Source organism: Arvicola amphibius, chromosome 5 (assembly GCF_903992535.2).
Source record: "Arvicola amphibius chromosome 5, mArvAmp1.2, whole genome shotgun sequence".
NCBI classification, from domain to species: domain Eukaryota; kingdom Metazoa; phylum Chordata; class Mammalia; order Rodentia; family Cricetidae; genus Arvicola; species Arvicola amphibius.
In genome coordinates, this window is record NC_052051.1 from 116,047,323 (window position 1) to 116,071,498 (window position 24,176).

General features: G+C 44.8%; 1 protein-coding gene across 4 annotated transcripts in view; it reads left to right on the top strand.

The window, feature by feature from the left end:
- Positions 1-24,176, top strand: part of Arhgap26 (Rho GTPase activating protein 26) — a 394,170-nt gene that overhangs the window by 85,971 nt on the left and 284,023 nt on the right. The gene's annotated exons all lie outside the window — the stretch shown is intronic.

A 24,176-nucleotide genomic window follows, 5' to 3' on the forward strand; every position in this document is an offset into this window, starting at 1 on the left:
GATAGATAGATAGATAGATAGATAGATAGATAGGTAGGTAGATAGATAGATCCTAGATCGATGCTAGAGGATGTTGTGTTTTCTGTGAGGAGACAGGTAGTGCTGTGTTCAGGGAAACATTGACAGGGAAGGGCCTGATGAGGGAGACAGGGGGTGGAGCACTGCCATGAAGAGGTGGATTTGGAGCAGCCAGACATAACGTCTAAACAATAGGCCTCAGGTGGGAGTCATTTAGCATTTGAAGCCTTCTGGTGTGGTCACACAAGTCAGTGTTGTTGAGGATACTTGTCCTTCAGGGACAAGAACTGGCTCTTGTCCCATCCGTTGCCAAGTGCAACTGCTAACCATCGCTTTGATCCAAAGGCATTCTGGAAAAGGAAGTCAGTGTGGTAGGATCTAAGTTTCTAAGTAAGTCTTTTGTAACTCCCAGGAAACTCAAGAGTTTGAATTCTTCAAGGAGGCTTGCTTGTAGCAAATATATTTTACTTTTCCTTAAATGACTAATTAGAGCAACAGTGCTATTAACGCTGGAGACCGTGTCTTGGAACAACAGGGATTTTTACCCGTGTCACATGTATTCTCACACATCCATGCATTTGGACTGCTCGCTCCAGCCTGTGGTCTGCCAGAGGTTGGATTGATTTTACATGACTTGGCTGAGTGTCCTGGACAGGGCGGTGGGAAGTTTCCTTTATCCGGAGGTGTGCATTCCTCTGGTCCTCTGTCTTCATTATAGCTGTGATTTACTCAGTGTGTTGCTTATTTGTTTTTTTAAAAATCAACAACAGACAAAACATTTCCCCAGCAGAGTCTTGCATACTGCTTAGCCTGTAGGTTGGGATTTCAGAGATTTGAGCTGTTGTCTCTCCTTGCCCTTTGGACCTCTCTGAAGTCTTCCTTTGTCACAGGCAGGAGTCAGAAGTCAGAGTCAGTGACTTACAGCACACTAGTGCTTTGAAACCTTTCTCCATTGCTTTAAACCTCAGAACTGGGAAAGGTACCCTGGGCGGATGCTCAGGGAATCTGGCCAGTCAAGAACAGTGTTGCTGAGTTTCACAGAAGAATCACTTGGAGGATAGGGTAGCTTCTGGGGCAACTGATGCAGAGCTTGCTCTTACGGTATTGTCCTGGGCTTTTAGAATTGTAACTTAACAGAGTCAGGCTTTTGGATGTTGCCACTGGCAATTTTCCCATTTGTAGAGTGGCTTTAAACAACAGTGCCGACCTCAAAGGAATTTGGACAGAATTAAGTGATTAATATATTTAAAATCCTTAGAGACTGGGCACGTAGCAAATGTTGAATAAAGCTTGTTTATCACAGGGTTGAAAATCCTTGAGAGTATCCTAACTTCGCATTCTGAGATGCTGCAGTCCTTCTTGGGATGCAGCCCTCCCTCCCTCCCTCCCTCCCTCCCTCCCTCCCTCCATGCTCAGTTGGGGCTATGCATGCATATGGTGTAACGAGGGACATTAATACATCCCTCATGAGTACATGGAGTAGTAACAGAATGGCAGGGTAATGTGTTTGGTGAACCCTGTTACTTTGTGACTTCAGGAACCTCCATCGCGTGTAGGTAGCAAGATAGTGGGCAATTATTTTTTGAAAGCTTATTTGTCTACCACAAACCCTTCATGTAAGTGTACAATTCTGATCAATTTTAGTTTTTACTTGCAACTCTGAAGCCTGTCCTGCAGTGTGAGTGGAGACTCAGTGCTTGCCTATAAAGTGTTTGATTTCTCTGAAGCTGAGAAGCCGCTGTAGTTGGGCCTTGGAGGTGGGTTTCATGACGTTCACTTATAGCCTTCATTAATTTTTGTTTGTTTGATCTCCCCCCCTATTTTGAGATGGAATCTCCCCATGTAGCCTAGGATATCTTCACCTTCTGTCCTCCACTTCTCTCTCTTAAGGGAGTTCTGGGATTACAAGCATGTGACACCACATTTGGCTTCTATCCTAATCTTCTGGTCACTGATATTTTTAGTATTTATTGTATGATTGTTTTGAGTGTCTGTACTAGCTTGTGGGTTTGGGGAAGTCAGGGCTGTGGCAGTTTTATTCAATGTTATATTCTTGTTGCTACCCACATGTAGGAGGTGCTCAATAAAGAGTAATAGGGTGAATGAATGAACCCATTTCCAGAATATCTCTCTCTCTCTCTCTCTCTCTCTCTCTCTCTCTCTCTCTCTCTCACCATAATAGGCCTGAGTTGTTCTTAGTATAACGTCTTCTTGCCCACAGCAGAGGAACTCACAGTGTTGTGGTTGATTGTGTGTACCCCCCACAAAAGTTCAAACATTGGTCTTCAAATTTCTGCTATTTAAAGGTGGACTTTTAGGGGTACTTAGAGTCTGATGAAGACATGAAGCTCAGGATCCACAGAAGAGGAAGAAAAGAGACCCAAGCTTGCACCTGAATTTTGTCTAACATCATGTACTCTACCATGTTGTGACTCAGGTATTGGTCTCATGCCCTTGGACTTCCAGCCTCCATACTGCATTCTCTTTTTGAGGGGGGGGGGTTGGGGTAGGAAGATAGGGTCTCACTGTGTAGCCCTGGCTGGCCTAGAATCCATAGAGATCTGCCTGCCTGTGTCCTGAGCGCTGGGATGAAAGGCATGTGCCACCACATTCAGCCGTCATCTATTCTTGATAAATTATTCAGTATGTGTTATTCACTTGTAATGACCTGAAGAGGCTAAAACAAAAGGCCCTGTGGGATCTGAATTATTTATTAATGTTGTGTGAGATGAAGTAGGTCCTAGAAGTAGAGGGAATCTGGCATGACAGAAACCAGACCCAAAGATAGGCATATGGAGGCCTCCTCTGTTTCTCTGGGGTGCAGCTGTTCTGTACATGGTTATGCGTATATTTGGTCTTTGATTTGTGTGTGTGTGTGTGTGTGTGTGTGTGCGCGCGCGCGTGCATGCGTGTGTGTTTTGTTTTATTGCAAACTATTTCTCTATTCAGCTGCCATGGGAGTGGACTTTAATTGGGTGTGCTATTAGGAAGAGCCCAGATCCTCTCTAATTCCAGCTTGTGGTTTTCTCCACCCTCATCCAAACATACATTACAATGGAATACCCAGAGTCGGCTTTAGTTACCTCCAAGACATCTCTCTGAAGGCAGTAGATAAAGGAAGAATCATAAAAATAATAATTAAAAAACGACACAACCTGGCAGTGCTGTATGGTGTGCCTTTTGGGCACAAGTAAAGTCAACATTTTAGAATAGTAAGTACTCTCTGTGGTGGAGAACTGGCAGAACAGGCTTTTTAAAGAAAAGAACAGGGAGGGTGGAAACACTACAGGGCATGTGTATGTCTTTTTTTTTTTTTTCCTAAGGGTTACAGGTGAGGCAGGATACCAGACTCTATGCTTCTTTCAGAGGCTGGTGGGGTGGGGCAGGTGTTTATTCTGAGATATGAGGTGGGGGTTGTGCACTTCACTGTCATTTGCACTGTTAAGCCATATGGTATATAGGTGTGTGTGTGTGTGTGTGTGTGTGTGTATCATATCATCCCAGGTGCTTTGTTGCCTGCATATCTATCCATTTTCCATCTGTCCATCTATGCATCATTAACAGTTTCCTGTTTTGTCTGAGGCCCTAGTCCGTCCACTCACCCACCCACGCCTCCATCTAGTCGGTACTTCTTTCTCCACCTACATTATCAAGCATCACCAAGTGCCTGTCTTTGTGTTAGATTGTCTAGACATTGGAACTGTGCATTAGATAGAATTTAGCAGGTAACAGGCTTTTGAACAAGATTGTACCGTGCTTTTCAGCGTTGATGTGAGGTTGTTAATGAGTGACTTATATCCCATACGACCTCATAGGCTTTCTTCTTCTTATCTGGCTTTGGAATGAGTAACAAAATAAATGAGTGATCTTTGTAGTATAGTCCATTTCTTTAATAACAGTATTCTCATTGCTGTAGAAGATTTACAGAAGACAGGCTGTATTTCTGGCCCAGTCATGAAGAATCAAGGACATCTGTATTGCCTGTATTTACTCCGATGGGCTGATCCCTGGTGACAGTTAGCGGTGCCACTGTGTGGGACTTCTTTGTCCGAGCTCTCTTAGAGCTGCCCACACTGAGGAAGTAGGGCAGGTTCAGGGAGATGTCCAGCTGCGTCAGAGGCTAGCCTGAACCAGTGGAAGGGTGTTCGGGCCATGTCTGTGAAGCCACACCTTATAGGGTTTCCTGAATGGAGGGAGCTAGGTTTCAGTTGCATCCGGGTTGAGGAGAGGACGCTCAGGTCCAGGAAGAGCTTATGAAGGCACTGGTGTGGGGAAGAAGTCAGGCCTGCAAGTGGAGAACCATGGCCAGGGGCTCCAGATGAGGCTGGCGAAGCCCCTTAGGAGGAAGAGAAAGGATTCCTCTTGCTATTGCAGAGTGGCCAAATTTAGTAATAATATGACTTTAAAGCCCAAGTTCTTAAGAAAGGAGGTTTATTAGTTTCTTAGGACTGCCACACGAGTTTGTTTCCTCATCTTTCTAAGGACAGAAATCTGAAGTCAGGGTGTCTGCTTGGACACATTTGCTCTGAAGATCCCAGAGAGGATTGTTCCGTTCACCTTCCTAGACTGTAGTGGCTTTGGCCGGCCTCGGTGCTCCTGGGGCTTCTAGCTCTTAATACTCTAGTTTCTGCCCCTGCACTCAAGGGCATTCTCCTTCTATTTTTCTTCTTATACAGGGACACTAGTCATTGCATTTAGGGCCCATCTTTATCTAGTGTGGCTGAATTGTAATTGATGACATTGTCAAAGAATCTTCCAAATAAAGTCACCTGGCAGGTTTGGGTAAACTATTGCTAAAATTCCTTCCCCAGGAAAGACATAAACAGCATTTACCTCTCCTCCTAAGGTTCCCATAACAAACCAAGGTTTGATTCCATAAAAGTCTCCTGGGGGGATTAGTGAGTTCATTAGGCTAATTTACAGAGCAGTGGGTGAGGGGTCATGGGGCAGAGGTACCCTTAAAGCAGCCACACTGGGAGGTTTGCTTCTAACAGGGATGATAGCTTTCCCATGACAGGGTTGAGGGAGCGCCTCTTTTTATCCTTCTCTAGCTATATACTCTGACCTCCAAGAGGCCCAGAGATGAAGTGCAATTAGGGCAGAATTGCATACAACTGGTTGGGAGGGATGATGGATACTCAGTGAAGATCCCATGACTCTCTATCCCCTCCTTCAAAGAGAGAACATTAACAGTCAGCAAGCACAGCTATGGCGATGTTTGACAAATCTGCTCAGCCCAGCTCTGAAGATGGCAACAGTTTGGCTGTGGATTGGATGGTCTTGTCGTCTGAGTGTAGGATGTAATCTTTTCATTCCTCAGTTTCTGATGGGTGGGTGTAGGGAGTCTGGCCAAAGGCTGGATAGACAGAGAGGCTGGCCACAACGGCAGCAGGAATTCCTGACAACGATCAGGATGCATGAGCACAGGCTGCTTGTTGAATACCCCAAAGTAGCCATAAGAACGTGAGAAGCTGCCCTGTCAGATTCACCCTGGCCTTCCTGCAGCAAGGGGAACATGTCACGATTTCTTAACTCTCCTAAGTGCACCTTGAGATAGGAGGAAATGCCCATGAGTGTAACATGAACAAAATAATTAATGACCCAGCAAACAATGGCCTAGGGTTTTTTCCATGGTCCTTCTTTTCTGTGGGAACAGCTTCCTGCTGCTGTCTTGGAGGCGTGTTGCCAGGGACTTTCCCGTCCATCAGAGGCCATTGCTTTCCTTTTCTTATTTCCCTCCTTTCCCAGGTTCCCTGTTGCTAGCTTCTTCCAGTTCTCTGGTATTTAGACTTGTGTGCAGTGTCTTCCTGTGATAGAAATTCAATCTGCTTGACAATCAGCTGGAGAACTTATTAAAAGGCAGAGTGTAGATTTGATTCTCAGATTTCTTATTCATTAACTTGGGATGCCTTGATTCAGGTGAACTGAAAGGCCAAATCGAGAAACACTTACCCACAGGGCATACTTATGGGTGTGTTCCTTCAAGTGACACATGATGTATTAGGAAGGATGACTTCTGCATTTACTTGATGTTAATTGGCACCGCTTTCCACGATTTTAGCTATTTAAAATTCTGTCCTCATCTACTCCATTTACTCAAGGTAAATTTGGGCCTGTCATTGGCTGTAGCCACAGTGGCTTGAAAATCGCACTAGCGGTGTCTCGGAAACATCAGAAGGATCGTGTGGGGTGAAGAACAAGTGAGAGGGGAACGCATGTTTTGTGACTTTAGGACTAAACTCAGGAAATGGGTTCTGATTGTTTTATGTGTCCTGAAGGAATGGATGACTATTTTGCCTCTATTTCTGTAACTCCGCTTTCTCTTTCTGTGTTCTCTTTCTGTAACAAGAAAACCACAGGGCTTGTCATTTTACTGAATGAACTTGGAAAGTCAACATTCTTTTCGGGTACCTGTTTAGAATTTAAGGATGTTGTTGGGCAGCCAGAGAGACGGCTCGGCAGGCAAAGGCACTAAGCCTGATGCCATGAGTTGCTTCCTCAGGAAACACATGGTACAAGGAAAAAAACTGGTTCCTGAAAGTTGTCCTTCAACTCCTACACACGTGCCATGGCACTGGCACCCACCTGTGCATGTGTACACACATACAAATAAGAAATAAATGTAATTGTAAGCAGTTTAAAACATCATTGGAAGCTCACTGCATGCTAGGATTGTGATGATTTTCCTTTTGATGAGCAAAGCAGCATGCTACTGGCTTCTTGGAGTGTGTAGTGGCACCAGGAAAGTACACATTAAATGGTTACCCAATTCAAGAAAACCTTTACTCTCAGACAAGAGTGGGAGAGGGTTATAAGGATAAAGAGAGTTCATGCCAGGGGATGGAAGAGACAGTTTCTCTGAAGAAGACATGGGTGGAGGTGATGAGGGCTCCAAGAGGGAGAAGGCCAGGCAGGTGGCTGGAAGGTTCCTGACACATTTAAGGAGCAATGTGAATGCTGCCTGGGAGCTGTGCCACAGACAGAGGGCCAGCCTAATGGGTCCTGTAGACAGATTTGTCTCGAAGGGATAGGGAACAGTTACATTTGGAAAGGGTGATGGTGAGGAGCAGCAACAAGATCAGGTCTGCCCTCCGCATAGCACGTTTTGTGGACTGGAGTGAGATGTCTTGGGTGGGGGAGGAAGATAGCTGGCTAGATAAGAATTGGCTAGAGATGGTGACGTCTCAAGGGTGGCACTCCTGAAAGTACCGATGGGAGAGAAGGGGAGTTTTATCTGAGGTATTATTAAAGAAATCTCTAGGTTATGACATATAATCTTCGTGACTCCTTGTTAAAAAATTCAGACATAAATGCTATAAAAGATATTAAAATAGAAAGCTTCTTTCCTGTTGACTTGTAATTTTTTGTAATTAAAAAATTTGTAATCTCAAAAGGAGTATTTAAATTATTAGTATGCATTTCCTGTTCATCTTTATATTCTACAGGGCTGATCTTAAATGTAAGTTTAAATGACTCAAATGCAACGTCATCAAAATCATACCAGCCGTACTTTGTACTTTGCGTGTGCTTAGTCCCAATAGCAGTGGAAGCGCTGCATGTCTCGATGCCTGCACATTCCCAGCTTGCCCTCTCTTAGCTTACTGATGAGAAAGAAGGGACTGAAAGGAAAGGCACCATGGGTTGCCTGGCCTTTACAGTCCCTTGTCATGGTCTGCATCAACACCAGACTTGTGTGTGTGGGTGGGGAAGTGGGCGTAAATAAGGCTCTGTTAGGTCCTAGGGTTACCCGAGGCCTTTCAAATGCTGTTGCCTTCTTGGAGCAGGTGTGGCCTTTCATGACCATCAGCGTCCTGCTTCTACAGCTGTAGAAGCTTCTTCGGTACTTATTTTATTTCTAAGTTACCACACAGCACCTCACGACTGCCCCATAATTGTGGGCATCAAAGCACTATGTATCCAGGAGTACTATAACGTTTAACTGTACACATCTATGTTCACACATGTGCTCTGTATCCTGCTGGACTTCATTTACAAAATACAAGTTAAAAAATAAAAATATTTGAAGTTGTAAGACAGCTATGACAGCAGTAGATTAAGCATCCACTTCTGAGCACAGGTTCCTGAAAAACTGTGAACACTATCTGCCTATGCCTCAGGCTCTCTTTCCATTTTCAGCTTTCCTATGAGCCTATTTCTCAGATTCACTTGGGCCTGTGTGTCAGAGATAAGTGATTGGGGCAGAGCCTGTTCTGACAATTCCAGCTGGGCCTGTGGTTCAAGCATACCTAGTCCTTCAGATGCCAAAGGCAGCTGGATGTTGTGAGAAGTCTGGTTTCCCAGTGGGTTTTTGTGTAGCCAGCACTGAGCCATTTTTCAGCTCCCAGTCCCATGTGCTGAGCTTTAGAAACTGGGCATCGAACAGGGCCATGGTCCTGCTGACCTGAATGAAACAGTGAAGAACATTGCTTATTGATTGATTGATTATGTTTGTTTGTTTGGTGTTGCAAGGAACTGCTTGTTCATCCTAGCCACACAGAACTGAAATAATCTCACAGAAACTGTATTCATTAACTCACTGCTTGGCCCATTAGCTTCTTATTGGCTAACTCTTACATTAACCCATCTCCATTAATCTGTGTACGCCACGTGGCAGTAGCTTACCAGGTAAAATCCCCAGAGTCTGTCTCCAGTGGTCCCATGGCATCTCTCTCTCTCTCTGTCTCCCTTCACTCAGTATTCAGTTCCATCTTCCCTGCCTACCTAAGTTCCGCCCTATCAACAGGCCAATACAATTTCTTTATTCATTAACCAATAAAAGCAACACATAGAAGGACCTGCCACACCAGTTTGGCTTGTCTGCACACGTGCCTGCATATGTCATAGTACATACATGGAGGTCAGAGGACAACACAGCAGTCACTTCTCATTTCCCATGTGTTCCTGTGATGGTATTCAAGCAGTCAAGCTTGGTGACAAGAGCCTTTACCTGCTGAGTTATCTGGCCCCTCTTCAGAGCTTGCTTTCTTTTCTTCCTTCCTTCCTTCCTTCCTTCCTCCCTCCCTCCCTCCCTCTCTCCCTCCCTCCCTTTTTTCTAGATTTGGAATTTGTAAGTTTTCACTTGAATTGCATCCCCTCCTCCCACCCCTGCTATCTCCATGGTTTATTTCGTCTTGAGCATGAGTTGACTGTTCTTGGAACACTTGCAGATCTCTGTCAGCTGTTCAAGGATGACCTTGGCCTCAGGATCTCCACCTCTGTAATCAGCAACCATTTCACTATTGCTGCTTGGTACTAGATGCTCTGAAGTTTTAGTGCATGGCAGTTCCTGAACTTTAGCAAACATGAAACTGCTTGGCACCATTATGGCACAATAACCCCAAGGGTACAGTTGTGGCACATTGGCAGTTCATTGGCAGTAGCCAACAGCTCTCTTTCTAATTGGACTGGAGACCTGCTCAGAAAGACAGAAATCATACCCGGTTCTGGAAACCAGGCCAACTACCCAGGAATAGTGAAGTAAATCACCACTTTATTAAGTCATCTAATCCCTAACTACATTCTGAATATCTGTCCTTAAACCCACAGATAAGAGTAGCTCTCATCCTTCATCAACAGAACATCTCTTTGCAATAGATAGAGACCATTACCGAAAGCCACAGCCTATTGACATGCAGAGGTGTGGAGTCAAGTCCCAGTGGATACATCTACAGCACAGCTCCTGAACCTAAGGCTCAGGTGTCATTTCAGAAGAAGGGGTACACGGATTATCAGAGCCAGAAGAACAGGGATTTGCTGTGAGATTTTCATTTCCTAGAAATTATCAAGTTACAACTGTGAAGTCTCATCGACATGACCTGAACAGGAATGACACCAGCAGACTTGCTGATGTGGGTGGGGCAACCCCAGTGTCTTCAGCCCTAGGCAGAGAACCACAGGAACCAAGAAATGCAGAGAGTGGGACAGTCTTCTCCAGGGAACAGCCCACCAATTGGTTACCCAATGCCAAATGGTTAGCCCTGGAAAATGTGCAGATACATACATACATACATACATACATACATACATACATACATACGAGTAGCATTCATTATATGGACACAGCAGGTTGTATTTTTGTATTTAGGAACATACACACAAACACAGACACACATACACATGTAACAACAATTGAAGACAAAGAGGCCATGGATTTTAAATAGAGCAAGGTGTGTGTGGGTCCCTGGTGGGGATTGGAGGGAGGAAAGGGAAGGGGGAAATGATGTAACTATATTATAATATAAAAAATTAAATGAAACCTTTCCTGGGAAGCCCAGACGTCTGATCACAGCCCCTAGACCCTGGGATTGAGGTGGCTAAGTGGGCTCTGCAGGAAAGCCTCGCCAGTGGTGCTGTGGTTTGAGAAACCCTAGCCTTTGGCCTCTCCCAGTGTGTGGTGGCTGGAGCAGGGGATGCTCTGAGAAGTGCTGGGTCACGAGCGAGTGAGTACTGCATAGACGAGGCTCCCAAGGGAATCTCTGAGAAACGCGGATATTTGCCCACCTGGACCTCCTTACTTCATCACCAGAGCAAAGCTTCCCTTGAGGTGCAGCAGCAGCAGGGACATGGGATAACGTCAGCATCAAAAGGGAGAGAAGGAAGTGGAACTGATTTCTGAGAATGTTATTAGGTGTGGCTCTGTTCAGAATGCTGAGTGCTTTTTTTTTTTCTTCTTCAGGAAATGTTTATTGAGTCCAGGGGGAGACAATGGAGTTTTCTTTTTAACTGAACTTATTCTGGTGTTGGGAGCTGTTGCCTGGTATGTGTTGAGAAGGATGTGAGCTATGCCTGGGATTAGGTTGATGCATCCTGCTGAGTGAAGGAGGGCAAGAAGTCAGTGTGGTGGGACCCTTCAAATGGAGAGGAGGCCGCTGGGTGGCTGGCTGGACCTCTTTATGAACAGAAATCGGCCTGGTGCTTTATTTATGGCCTCATTACACAAAGCTGTCTGATACTAATCCCCCTGGTTTATTGAGTGCTTACTGCAGGCCAGGCCCTGTGCTAAGCTCTTCCATGTGCCATTTCTCTTCTCAGAGGAGCCTTCAGGTGCAGCGCTCCTTGTAGCTCCATGTCACCTGTAGAAACAGGGTACATTGGCCCTGAGGAGATGGGTCTTTGCGTCCTAGGACCCTGTTCCAAAGCCCCAGCATAGGCATGGAGAGTTGAAGACCTTAATTTACTCCCTGTGCTGTATCCCTGGTTACTTTCAGGTTCCTCTCGGTTGTTGATGGGAGCTGCAGGAGGGCCCTCTGATATGTGGCTGTTGCTGCAAATGCTGTTCCCGAGGAACTGCTGAGTTCCAGTTAGGCTCTGGTTATCTGGGCAGCTGTGTTTTGTTGTTTTCTGTTTGTCCTCTGCTAGGACAGCGTGAGAGGTAACAGGGAGGTGACTGGCCTCGGCATCCCCACTTGTGGTTTGCGGTTCTTGCTTGTCTGGATTTGTTTGATGCAGGTGTGATTGCAGAGACCTAGAAGAGGTGGGTCTCGTCTGGGGGCGTGTCTGGGAAGACTGAAGGGTGTTGGATTTTCTCAAGTATGACTCCAGGGATGAAGACCTGGCTCGAGAAGGGTCTGCATCCCGCGAAGATCCTCCTAAAGCCTGGAAACCCATTATCAGCCCGAACCTGCTGTTGGCAGTCTTCCTCGTTGCCGTTTAAAAGCTTTACAGTTATTTTGGTGAACCTCTCTGAAGAATTTTCTAAGTAGCAGTATTTGTTTTCCATTTACATCATTCATGAAAAAAGGCACAAAAAGAGACAAGATGTCACTTCCTTGCTAGGTCCCTGGTAGAGATGGTGGCCTTCTGTTGTGAAGCAGTTTGGTTGAGTTTGTACGTGGGTTCTGACTCTGCAAGCCAGTGGCCAGCAGAGCAGTAGGCTGCTACAGTTCTTCATAGCCTGGATCTTTTCTGGCTCTATGTCCTGTCTTCAATTTATTGGCAAGGCTTTTCTTTTACTTTACAAACCCTTCCAAGAAGGTCTGGCTTTTGCTGGAAGTTTATCACCGTAAATTTTCAGATGGTACACGTAACCCTCTTAATCTAATTGAGCCAGCACATCATTGAGAAGACATCATTTTATTTGGGTGGTATTAGTTGCTATGGTTATTTGCAGAGACTAACAGAGCCTGTGTTCCCTCAATCAGGTTTTTAAAAACCGCTTTCTCAGAACAATAAAGAGGTGTGCCTTGCTGTAGGAATATGCAAAATAATACCCTCAACACCAAGAAAAGACAGAAAGACAGAAAAGGTTCTTCAGTGAGATCTCTGAGCTCTGGATTAGCCCTTGGTTTTTCAAATGAGTTTTTGTTTTTTTTTTTTTTCCCCCAGCTATGTGTGTCAAGTAGCAACTTGCTCTGGGTTTAGTGTGTATAGTGACTGTGCAAGATGCCTCCTATTTCTGCTTCTGATACAGGTTCCATTATTGTTACTGCAGTTTTTCTCATGCATCCATCTTTCCAGAACCTATCGAGATCTTGTATGTCACCATTGTGCTATAAGGGCCAACAGCTTCCGTCTTTGCTTTCAGGTCTTAGTTGGGAATCCAAACCCTGGGGCAGCATCACTGGCATAATCTGGGAGCTCACGCAGCCATGTAGACCTGTAGGACTGGTAGAGTATGCATTGACAGGATACCCTGGTGATCACAGCATACAGCGAAGGAAATCTTGAGAAACCCTGCCCTGGAGGGAAGGACTTTCCACAATCAAAACAAAGACTGGAGACTCAAGCCATTCCCACTCCTTCCACCTCCCTGGTCTTGCCAGGCATCAGAACTCTTTTCTCTCCCTGGTCTCATCAGCCCTAGTCTGATTTGTTTACCTGCAGATCCTTGATCTAACCTGTATGTTCTTATTTTTTCACCTTTGAGACAATTTTTCCCTAAGTAGTCCAGGCTGTCCTAGAACTTGTGATCTTCCTGTCTTGGTTCTATGATTTCTCCTTAGTTTATCTTTTTCTTTCTAAACTATGCTTGTCTCAGGACAATTTACAGAGAAGTCTGGCCTTCTTAGGAAGCCTAGCACCCCAGCCTTGGATGTTTACTTGGTCCTTTCATCTGTCTCATCTGGGGCTAGGGTTGTTCCCACTCCCAGGCAATACACAAAAGGGATTTGATGACATCACCACCCACCTCTCCTGCATTTTAAAGGCTCATTTGAACTAGATCAGTTTTTTAAGAAGATACCCCAAACTGTTGAGTTAGTTTTGTTTTTAAATAATGAGTTAAAATTGCATTATTTTCTTTTTTCTGAGATGGCATGCTAGGCAAGTGGTTTGCTATAGTGATTAGTGGCAGGCTGCATCCCGCCACCCAGCTCCCGCACAGCTAGCTTTACACGCGAAATAACAACGCACAAACTGTATTCATTTAAACACTGCCTGGCCCATTAGTTCCAGCCTCTTACTCACATCTTGACTAACCCATATCTAATAATCTGTGTAGCACCACGAAGTGGTGCCTTACCGGGAAGATTCTAGCGTATGTCCATCTTGGGCCAGAGTTTCATTGCGTCTGCCCTGGTGGCTGGCTTCATGGCGTTTGTCTCACTGAGGAGAGTCAGGGCAACTGTCCCAGAGAGGAGAGGCGGGGCAATTGTCTGAGCCATCTACCTCACTTCCTTTTTCCTGTTCTGTCTACTCCACCTATCTAAATCTTGCCCTATCAAAAAGCCAAGGCAGTTTGTTTATTAGCCAATGAGAATCCTCCATCAGTTTGCAACTGTGCTAAACTCACAGTCTCCAAATGGGTTTCGCCTTGCTTTTCGTCTGGGGTGAAATTGTGAGTTTGTACATTCTCTAAGCATCTGAAGAAAACCTTTAAACTCTCAAATGAGTTTTTAGTAGTTCACTGGAATAGGGTTACTTGGTCACTCTGGTGATTCAGCGAGGCAAAGATGTTTAATTATCATGCCACCTAAGGTTCATTTTTACTATCTTCTTCTCTCTACCTTGCCAGTGATAGACCTTCTGCTCAGTTTCTGCTCCTGGGCAGGAAGGTAGGTGTTCAATTGCCCTGTTCAAGGCTCTTTGATTTTTAATTCCCAGGATACCTCAGGCCAGTTCATGTTTTCCTGTACTTTCATAGACTCTTGTCAAGGTTGAGTAATTTGGCCGAAGGCACAGAACTGGGAAAATAGGAGACCTGGGGTTTGCATCTGCATTCAAACAAGTCAGACCCTCGAAGTGTGTGTGAGGTGTGTGTGTGTGTGTGTGTGTGTGTGTTTGAGAGAGAGAGAGAGAGAGAGAGAGAGAGAGAGAGAGAGAGAGAGAGAGAGAGAGAGAATTTGTGTGTATGAGAGGGAAGGAGGGAGAGAGGAAGAGAGAATATGAGGGAGAGAATGTATGAGAGAATTTGTGTGTATGAGAGGGAGGGAGGAAAGGAGAGAGAAACTGATTGACTGATTAATCAATGTGTACTATCCTGGAAATACCCTGTATTTTTGTGCCCTCACTGAGTTAGTTTTCAGAATACATTTCTTTGTTTTTAACTAACCAAATACCAGTTTTCCTTGAGGGACTTTTTCTTGCAGCAGCATTCCGCCCTATCATACCTTAGGACAGCATGTGAATGCACCCACTTCTCTGTGTCTGCCTCTGCTTCATGGCTGGGTTCTTTAGGAATGGCTTTTGCATAGTTGATTTGATATTGATAAAATCACTTGATACCCTAGTCACAGCATCAGCAAATGTTTACTAAGCACTTTATGTAACACATTGTCTTTGAATATGTTCTGGGCTGTGGATATAGCTCGGTCATAGAACCTGTTTCTACCATGTATGTGCCACCTACCCCCTGCAAAAACAAAAGAAAGCAAAACAAAAACCCCAAACCCCCAAACCTCAACCCAGCATGCTCTTATTCTCATGTAAAACCCAGTCAGAGGGCTGGAGAGATGACTCAATGGTTAACTCTGGCTACTCTTCCAGAGGACCTGAGTTCAATTCCTAGCAACCACACGGTGGCTCACAACCATCTTAGATGGGATCTGATATCCTCTTCTGGTGTGCAGGCATACATGATACATGTATCATAAAATAAAATACACAAGCAAAAATATATTACAAAAATTAAAAGGCACTTGAATGTGCAAGGATTATTATGGGGATACACTAGTATTTCTATTAAAATACATAAAGCACATAAATAATGTACAAATATAGGCATATTTGTATAAATGTGACAGTTCAACCTATTAAAGCATATAAAAAACCTGAGAATACTTGGGAAGTACAGATATATATTGTCTATGCACATAACTCAGTGATAATGGCTATGCTACTGATCACTCCTAAGAGGACTTGGGGTTTTCAGGAGGGGGCAGAGCTTCTCTGATGTTATGCACGCTCTTCATTGGCTTCTCAGCGGCCTGTGCACACAGGTCCAGATTGTGAGGTGTCCTCTGTCAAGGTCTTTCCCTTGCCTTGGTTTCAAAACAAGATAAGTCAGAGTTTGTGTCCTAAAACAGTCTGGGCAGCTCCTTAATAAAAGGTCTCACCATTGTTGAAGCTGATCTTGCCACTCTTCTGTGAAGACTTGTTTCCAGTTTCTTCAAGGGACAAAGTCTATATTCCTTTGGTTAACATGGAAGCCCTTCTGGTGGCTGATTCTGACCTTCTTTTGTAGCTCCCTTCTGTCTGTTTCCCCGACCATCAGTTTGCTTCTGGGTGGTCTCCCACCTCTGTATGTTCTTTTGCTCCACTTTACTTCAGAATTACCTTCCGGAGCCTGCCTCCTGCCCCACACCTCTTGCTTACTGCATATCCAAACAAGACTCTGTTGAAGTGCCACCCCACCCCCGTTTTTCTCTTTGCCCTTTGTGTTATCATTGTCTCTAGTGGCCCAGCTGAAATAATACCCCACTTGTACTTCATAGCTGCCCCCCCCACCCAATCCCTGATTGCTTTAGCACATGCTAACTTAATTTATAACTTTGTATGTACAAATTAGACCCTTCTACCTTGAATTCCCTTTAAGGATATGGGACACATATAAACCATCCTTTTGCTTCTGCAGACACTGGCATTAGAGCAAAGAAGGACCCGATTGCTCATACTACAGTTTCATTAACTTTGTAGTCCTCCAAAAGGTTAAACCTAACTGCAAAATGGAGGAAAAAAAATACCTAACTTGTAGGTGGAACAATTTATTCACTCAGTTTATGCTATACAGTTAGAAATCAATCAATCACTGCATAATCATAGCTATTTTGATGTGTATTAGTGTGGACTTCAGACTCCTTGTTTTTCTTTAAGGGTATTTCCATGTAAGTAGAATTTAATTCAATTCCTTCTTCTTGGGAAGAGTCATGTCCGCCTTTGTTCCATGTGATTCATTTTTAGAATCAACACTGAACATTTTATTAGCCTTAATACCGTGGTCCAAAACCACATTTTTCTGGATTAGTGCTGGCTGTGACCTCATTTAGGCAATATAGATTTAAGAAATAGCTTTAGGAAAATCACACAGATGTATAATCAGGGTACACATCATTTAACGTGGTTGGCTGATGTGCCTCTGGGTGTGTCATCTGTTTCAGTGAGAGGAGAGGTGTTCCAAGCTGACCCTAACTAAACCTGGAAGAATAATACGCCTTTCATGATTGGCAGTGACTTCATAATATAACCCTTCCAGAATATTTCAGATCGCACCCACCCTCTGAGTATCAGGTATCTCTTCCCGCTGGAGGCCACTGTCCTCCTTTAGTTAGGACCAAGCATCCTCAAGGTATTTCCTTTCCAGAGAGCAAGTCTTCATCAGAAGGGCTAGGATCTTTCCTAGGTACACTGTCTGATGTGGTTGATTGCCACCTAGTGGACATATGCAGCACCCCATGTCACAGAATCTAGACAAATGCTTTCGTGATTGGTTTTGAGACTCAACATAGTCTTCTTGCTGATGGAATAGAGGGATTCAGGCTGCAAAATGGCGGTTAGCCAAAATTCAATCAGCCTTTCTCTCTACAGCTAAGTACACTGAACTGGGTGTAAAACACTGCCTGAGCCTGGAAAACCCTGTTTCCAGTGTGGTGTCTGTGAGAAAGGCCCTGGCTTCTGAGAACTCGCATTTTCACTGCTGACTGGAGGCTGGGGGATGTACAGAGGCTGGCATGTGGCTGTGATTGGCACTTAGTTTGCTTTTAGTTTATCTCTTGAGGTCCTTGGTAGAGGGAGAGTTTTGCTTCATGCCTCTGCTGATGGTGGCTTTCCCTCCAGCCTTGTGAGAACTGTCCTCATTGACATATTAGAGGAGGTGGTTCTGTGTTGGTGGTAAGCCCATTCACACACATCATCTGGCTCCATTCAGATTCCCATGAGCCAGAGAGCTTTTACTGACTTACTTAATCTTTTTTTCCCCTCATCCAACATGGATTTGGGAGGTTCACCTTCAGTGAAGGCTGATACATCTGTGGAGTACTCCACTGTTCTCTTCCATTGTTCTTTCTGTAGCACACATTCACAGCCAGGCTTGAGCTGAGTTTGGAGCGAGGCACCAAGGGACCTGCTTGGGTAGGACTCTCTACTTTAAGGCACATCACAGAGTTACAGGAACAAAATTTCTGTTAAGGGGGATTTGCATAGTATTCATTCCGGAAGTGAAAAACAGGTTCAGGTTTAGGTTGGTTAGAAAAGCCAATGATGGCTTCTTGGAGAGAGTGGCTTCTGCTGGAACCCAGAGCAGGAGGTGGCGGGTCACATTCGCAGGGTCTTTCAGGCCTTGTGAGGGCAGTTAGTCTTCTGTCTAGCTATCACAGGTCTGACACAGTTGGGCAGAGAACTTGCCAAAGGGTTGAAATAGATATGGGGAGGGCAGAGAACAGGCTGGGGCAGCCACCCAGGCAAATAGTAATGTCCATTTGGAATAGAGGGCTTTGAAGGCTATGAGCTGACAAAATTAAGAGCCACTTGGGACGGAACAGATAGGCTTGGAGACAGACATTGTGCATGAGGTTGACAGGCAGGTGCCAACTTGTGTGGCAAGACAGGGAGGGTCTTCTTTGTCCTCGGCTGATCTTCTTAGAAGATGATATATGGGGGAGAGTTTGGATTTGGCTGTTCAGAGCTTCACTTGTGGGTGGAGAGAAAGAGTAAGTGGTCACCCTTCAGGAGCCATCTCTCTCTCTCTCTCTCTCTCTCTCTCTCTCTCTCTCTCTCTCTCTCTCTCTCTCTCTCTCTCTCTCTCTCTCTCTCAGTTCTCGTGATGGGTCCTCTCCAGTGACTCTCAGGTACTGCAAGGTGGCTTGTGTTGCTGTGCCCAAACAAGGCAGCATAGCAGATTTTGGAGGTGATTGCCCAGGGGTCTGAGGCAGCTTTGTATGTTTTGAGATGAAACCACTCAAGGAATGGCTTCAGAATAATTCCACAGACAGGGTTATGGGGCAGTGGAGGGAATCCTTAGCAAGGCCTGGGGACATTGGTGTTTTTTTTTTTTTTATGCATTCTATAGCTGAGAGGCCAACTCCTAGCAAGTTCGTAACTTAAGAATCCACTTTTAGGAACTGCAGTCACTCTATATCTGGAGAGAAAGACATGACTAAAGGAAATTCCTAAGGGTAGTTATATGCAATTAGAATAACTCTGAGGGCACAGAAATACAGCATATTACCGAAATGAAATATAATTATAAGGTTACCTTGAGTTCTTTATTATGTGGGTGTAGACAAGTGCGCACAGTTAAGTTCTATCCAGGAGGGAGAATGAATCGACTGTGACATCACTGATAAAGCTGTGTGAAGGTGGCTTTGTAAGGTGTGTGAAAAGTAATGACACACCTTCTGTTTTAAAGAAGCATCAGGCTTGGGTTTAAGGCTCTCAAGTTCTGTGCAGAGGAATATTTGCTGAGGCCATGGCATCCCGAGGAGGAGAAGGGCACCTTCCTCTGCCCTGAACAGTAGAAGGTTTTGGGAGTAATCTCCCAAGGTCTAGGTTTGTAGATCCTTTCATATCATTTTCTTCGTTCCCAAGCAGGTCTAGTATTTCTTGGATGTAGGCAGTGATCTCTTTGCTCTGCCCTGCCAGCATCCTGCCGTTCTGCAACAGCAGTTAGCAAAGTAAACATTACTGACTCTGTTTGGCTCCTGCTGTGACTTGAGCTGCCTGCACATGAACCAGCGAGGTTATATGAGCAGGGACTATGGTGCATGGCACACACCCAGCTCTAGGCACCAGCTCTTACTGGAATGTGCATGGTTGCATCATGTGTACATTAGGAATGAGAGCGCCAGCAATATGCATTTTGAGAGTTGTATGCCTAGAATGCTGATTTACATCAAGATACCACTAATACTTTTCGGTTGAAATAGGCAAGAAACAGTGATTCTTGAATATTCTTACTTTATGTCTTCATCATTGTCCCAAACACCACAGAGGGACTGTCTTAATGGAGGTGAGCAGTATGGAGCCTCCACATATTCCAGGGACCTCAGTCCAGAGGATCGATGAGTCTCAAGTGTGCAGAGTGCTTGTGTATAGTAGGTCTCCCTCACTTGTGGGGCGATTCCAATGACTAACACTAACTCATCTGGGGTCAGTTAACATAGCTAATAAATAGGTAAGTTGGAACTCGGACCCAGGACCTAAAGCTGGCTGGGGTGGAAGCCAGAGTTTGGGATTGATCATTCTCTAACCAGTCTCATAGAATGCAAGTGGAGAGGGGGCAGTTCCCTTAAAATAAGCTGGAGATGTCACGCTTTGGGCCAGGCGCAGATCCCGAGCAAGCAAAACAACAGGTGTCTACTGTAGTTTCCCTGAAAGACTTCTCAGCCAGGTTCAAGGTAAGCGCCTTTCCAGGCTCCAGGCTCCGGAATTCTCATCCCATTCAGCTGTCCTCCCTGGCCCCGAGCCCTGTGTTGACTCCATCGCTTCTCATTACCTCATCGTCCACCAGGCCCAGATCTAGCCTCTCCATCTGCTGTGGGCCACCGCGCAGTGAAATCAGGTTACTTTCTGCCTGTAACCGGGCAGGGCAGCACTTTTAGAAGGGCCCACAGAGGCCCTGCTGTTTGTTTGCTGTTCCTTCGTCCTTGTTGGCAGCTGCTGGCCAGCCAGCCTTTCAGGTGCACCCTGGAGACTTGCCCAAATTCAGTTCGCCTTTCCCTTTTTCCTACTTTGTTGAGGTGATCCTTAGCATAACTCTTTTGTCCTGTTGGGGAGGAAGGGGACTGTCAGGCGGAAGGTGAGGTGATCCTACTCACAGTGATGGCTCAGGTCTTATTTTGCGAGATCTGGTTGAGGGCATGTTCGGGCTAAAACGTGACTACATGCAGTCACATTTGCCGTGCCTGTGCTTAGGGGCTCCTGGGGTCCTTCTCTTCCACATTGGAGTTACATCCTTTCTGTTTCCTCTCTGGCCTGTCCAGAGTCTCAAGTTTCCTTCCTCCTCATAGTCTTCGGACTTTTAGGCTTGCCAGGAGTGAGCTGTGTTCTGACGGAGACCCTCTTCTGAGAGAAGCCTAGTTCCCTGCTGTCAGGTTTGGACTCTTCCTAAAAGCATCTGCTCCAGGGAGCAGTTTGAAATTGGAGCCGGTGTTCTCCTCCACCCTGTGTGCCTCCTATTGTGTTGCAGAACAGACAGCTTTTGCCTAGGACCCAGCCCTCTGAGCTGTGGGAAAGTGGTTAGTGGTTCAGGATCTAGTCAGTCGCAGAAGTTCCTCATTGAGGACAGCTGCACCCCCTGATCCTGGCGACGCTATACACCAGCTCTGGCTTGGAAGGGTCACTAGGGCTGGATTTGTAAATCATGTCTCTTCGTCATTTGTGCAACAGACTCTGAGAAGATTGCACCGCACATCCCAGGAGAAGAGACAAAGCAAATATAATCAAAAAATGAGGATTATCACCCTTAACCTTAAGGAAGAAAATGGGAGCTAAAGAAGGAAGTGCTGAGGTCAATGATGCTTTAAAAAAACAAAACAATTGTTTTGAAATTACAATATAATTATCTCATTTTCCTCCACTTTCGTTAGTCCCTCTCGTGTGTCCCCCTTGTTTTCTCTCCAATTCATGGCCTCTTTTTCTTTAGTTATTGGTGTGTACACACACACACACACACACACACACACACACACACACACACACTTCAAAAAAAGCTAGAAAGTGAATCCACCACATGGCCCAGCTGCAATACTCCTTGGGCTATGCCCGAAGGACACAATATCCTTTACTTCACAGATAGTTTTTCAGTCATGTTCACTGCTGCTTTGTTCACAATAGCTGGGGAATGGAAACAACCTAAATGACCTTCATCTGAGGGAAGGGATGCTTCTATTTAGAGGGTCACGTTGCTCCGGGAAGCCAGAACCTCTCCCATCTTATTAAATCCAGGCCTTGTTACCAGTTATGCCTCCCATTACCCTCCGCTGGGAGTTTGAACCTAATGCCATTTCCCCTTCAATGAGGGAAGCCTGGATGGATGGTAATTTGAATGATTAGCCTAATCTGCAGGAAGGCTGCATGTGGAATTAGGTTAAGCACGCTGTTCTGAGCAGCCTTGTCTGTCAGGCCACTTAAAGGCACCTTGGTGATTTTATGCCCAAACAGAAGCTGAGGGCTCAGGAAGGATCACTGGCTTTTATTACTGTCTTAAAGGATAGTTTAGTGTTTAAATTTGACAAGGGCCCCAGAGAGTTTTCATTATAGATACCATGTGTGGAATTGGTTTCTTAAGAAAATCCCAATACAAAACATTGCCAGGGCTGCTTCTGGTGACTATGGGAAACGGCTCTGGCTCCGATGGAAATTTGTCAAGCTGTGGGCTGAGGAGAACCGGTCTGAGAGGATCTGAGAACTTTGCCCTTGTCTGTCTTTGGCTGGAGGAGGAAGCTAGGTGTGCTTATACCTGGAGACGGCAACGCAGGCTTTTCTTGCTTTCTTTCGGATCTATAGAATGTGCTAGAGTCACAGGGCAGCTGTACAACCACACGGAAGGTTTAGCAGCATGCATCTGTAGGGGTTGGGGTCCGATATTGGTCCTGGTTCAGGTTTCCTCCTCATTCTCCTGAAGTGGTGAGATTCCTACGTGTCAAAGGGAGATGACAGGTCTCAGTGTGTTTGAGGAAGCAGACACAGGATTAAAAATTATACGTATGTATGTATGTATGTATGTATACACCTCCATTGGCGTGTGGGGCCTTGGTATGCTAGGCTAGCACTTTAACACTGAATTGTGTCTTTATCCCATAGGATTTGAATCGTTAAAGCAATTGCAATAAAAATGTTAACTAGAACAAATCATATATAAAGTGTTGTTACATAAAAAGGTATTTATTATTTTTTCCTTAGATATCCTCTTTATTTTTAATTAATTAATTAATTAATTATTTTTTCATTCAAAAGTTTCCACTTCCTCCCTTCCTCGCATTCCCCTCCTGCTCCCCCACTCACCCTCCCCCTTTCCCCTCCAGTCTTAAGAGAGGGCAGGGTACCCTGCCCTGTGGGAAGTCCAAGGCCCTCCCCCCTCTATCCAGACCTAGGAAGGTGTGCATCCAAACAGACTAGGATCCCAAAAAGGCAATACATGCAGTAGAAACAAGTCCCAGTACCATTGTCAATGGCTTCTCAGTCAGCCCCCATTGTCAGCCACATTCAGAGAGTTCGGTTTGATCACATGCTCGTTCAGTCCCAGTCCAGTTGGATTTGGTGAGCTCCCATTAGATCAGGCACACTGTCTCAGTGGGTGGACCAACCCGCGGTCCTGACTTCCTTGCTCATCTTCTCCTTCCTTCTGCTCTTCAGCTGGACCTTGGGAGCTCAGTTCAGTGCTCTGATTAGGGTCTCTGTCTCTATCTACATCCATCGCTGGATGAAGGTTCTATGGTGATATTCGAGATATTCATCAGTGCGACTATGGGACAGTATTTACTATTTTGAGTTAATTTTTTAAATTTGCTTTTATTGAGCTATATATTTTTCTCCCCTCTCCTTCCTTTCTCCTCTCCTCCCCTTACCCCCTCTCCCATAGTCCCCACACTCCCAGTTTACTCAGGAGACCTTGTCTTTTTCTACTACCCATGTAGATTAGATCCATGTATGTCTATCCTAGGGTCCTCTTTGTGGTCTATTCTCTGGGATTGTGAATTGTAGGCTTGTTTTCTTTACTTTATGTCTAAAAACTACTTATGAGTGAGTATATATTATATTTATCTTTCTGGGTCTAGGTTACCTCACTCAAAATGATGTTTTCTAGATCCATCCATTTGCCGCAAATTTCAAGATGTCATTATGTTTTTTTCTCTGCTGTGTAGTACTCTTTCCTTTTCCATTCTTCGGTCGAGGGACATTTGGTTTTTTTCCAGGTTCTGGCTATGACAAACAATGCTGCTGTGAACATAGTAGAGCACATGTTCTTGTGGTATGATTGAGTATTCTTGAGGTATATACTGAAAAGTGGTATTGCTGTGTCTTGAGGAAGGTTGTTTCCTAATGTGCTGAGAAATCGCCATACTTATATCCAAAGGGGCTGCACCAGTTTGCATTCCCAGCAGCGATGGAGGAGTGTTACCTTTTCCTATATCCTTTCCGGTATAAGTTGTCATCAGTGTTTTTGATCTTGCCATTTTTCCAGGTGTAAGGTGGAATCTCAGAGTGTTTTGATTTGCATTTCTCTAATGACTAAGGATGTTGAACATTTCCTTAAGCGTCATTTTAGATTCATCTGTTGAAAGTTCTCTGTTTAGGTCTGTACTCCATTTTTTTTTAAATTGGATTGTTTGTTCTTTTGATGATGAATTTCTTGAGTTCTTTGTATATTTTGGAGATCAACCCTCTGTCTGATGTGGGGTTGGTGAAGATCTTTTCCTATTCTGTAGGCTGTTGTTTTGTCTTGTTGACCGTGTTTTTTCCTTTACAGAAACTTTTCAGTTTCAGGAGGTCCCATTTATTAATGGTTTCTCAGTGTATGTGCTATTGGGGTTATATTTAGGAAGTGGTCCCCTGTTGCAAATGTGTTCAAGTGTACTTCCCACTTTCTCTTCTATGAGGTTCAGTGTGGTTGGTTTTATGTTGAGGTCTTTGATCCATTTGGACTTGAGTTTTGTGTGTGGCAATAGATATGGATCTATTTTCATTCTTCTATATGTTGATATCAAATTATGCCAGCACCATTTGTTAAATATGCTTTCTTTTTTCCATTTGATATTTTTTGCTTCTTTGTCAAAAACAGGTGTTCG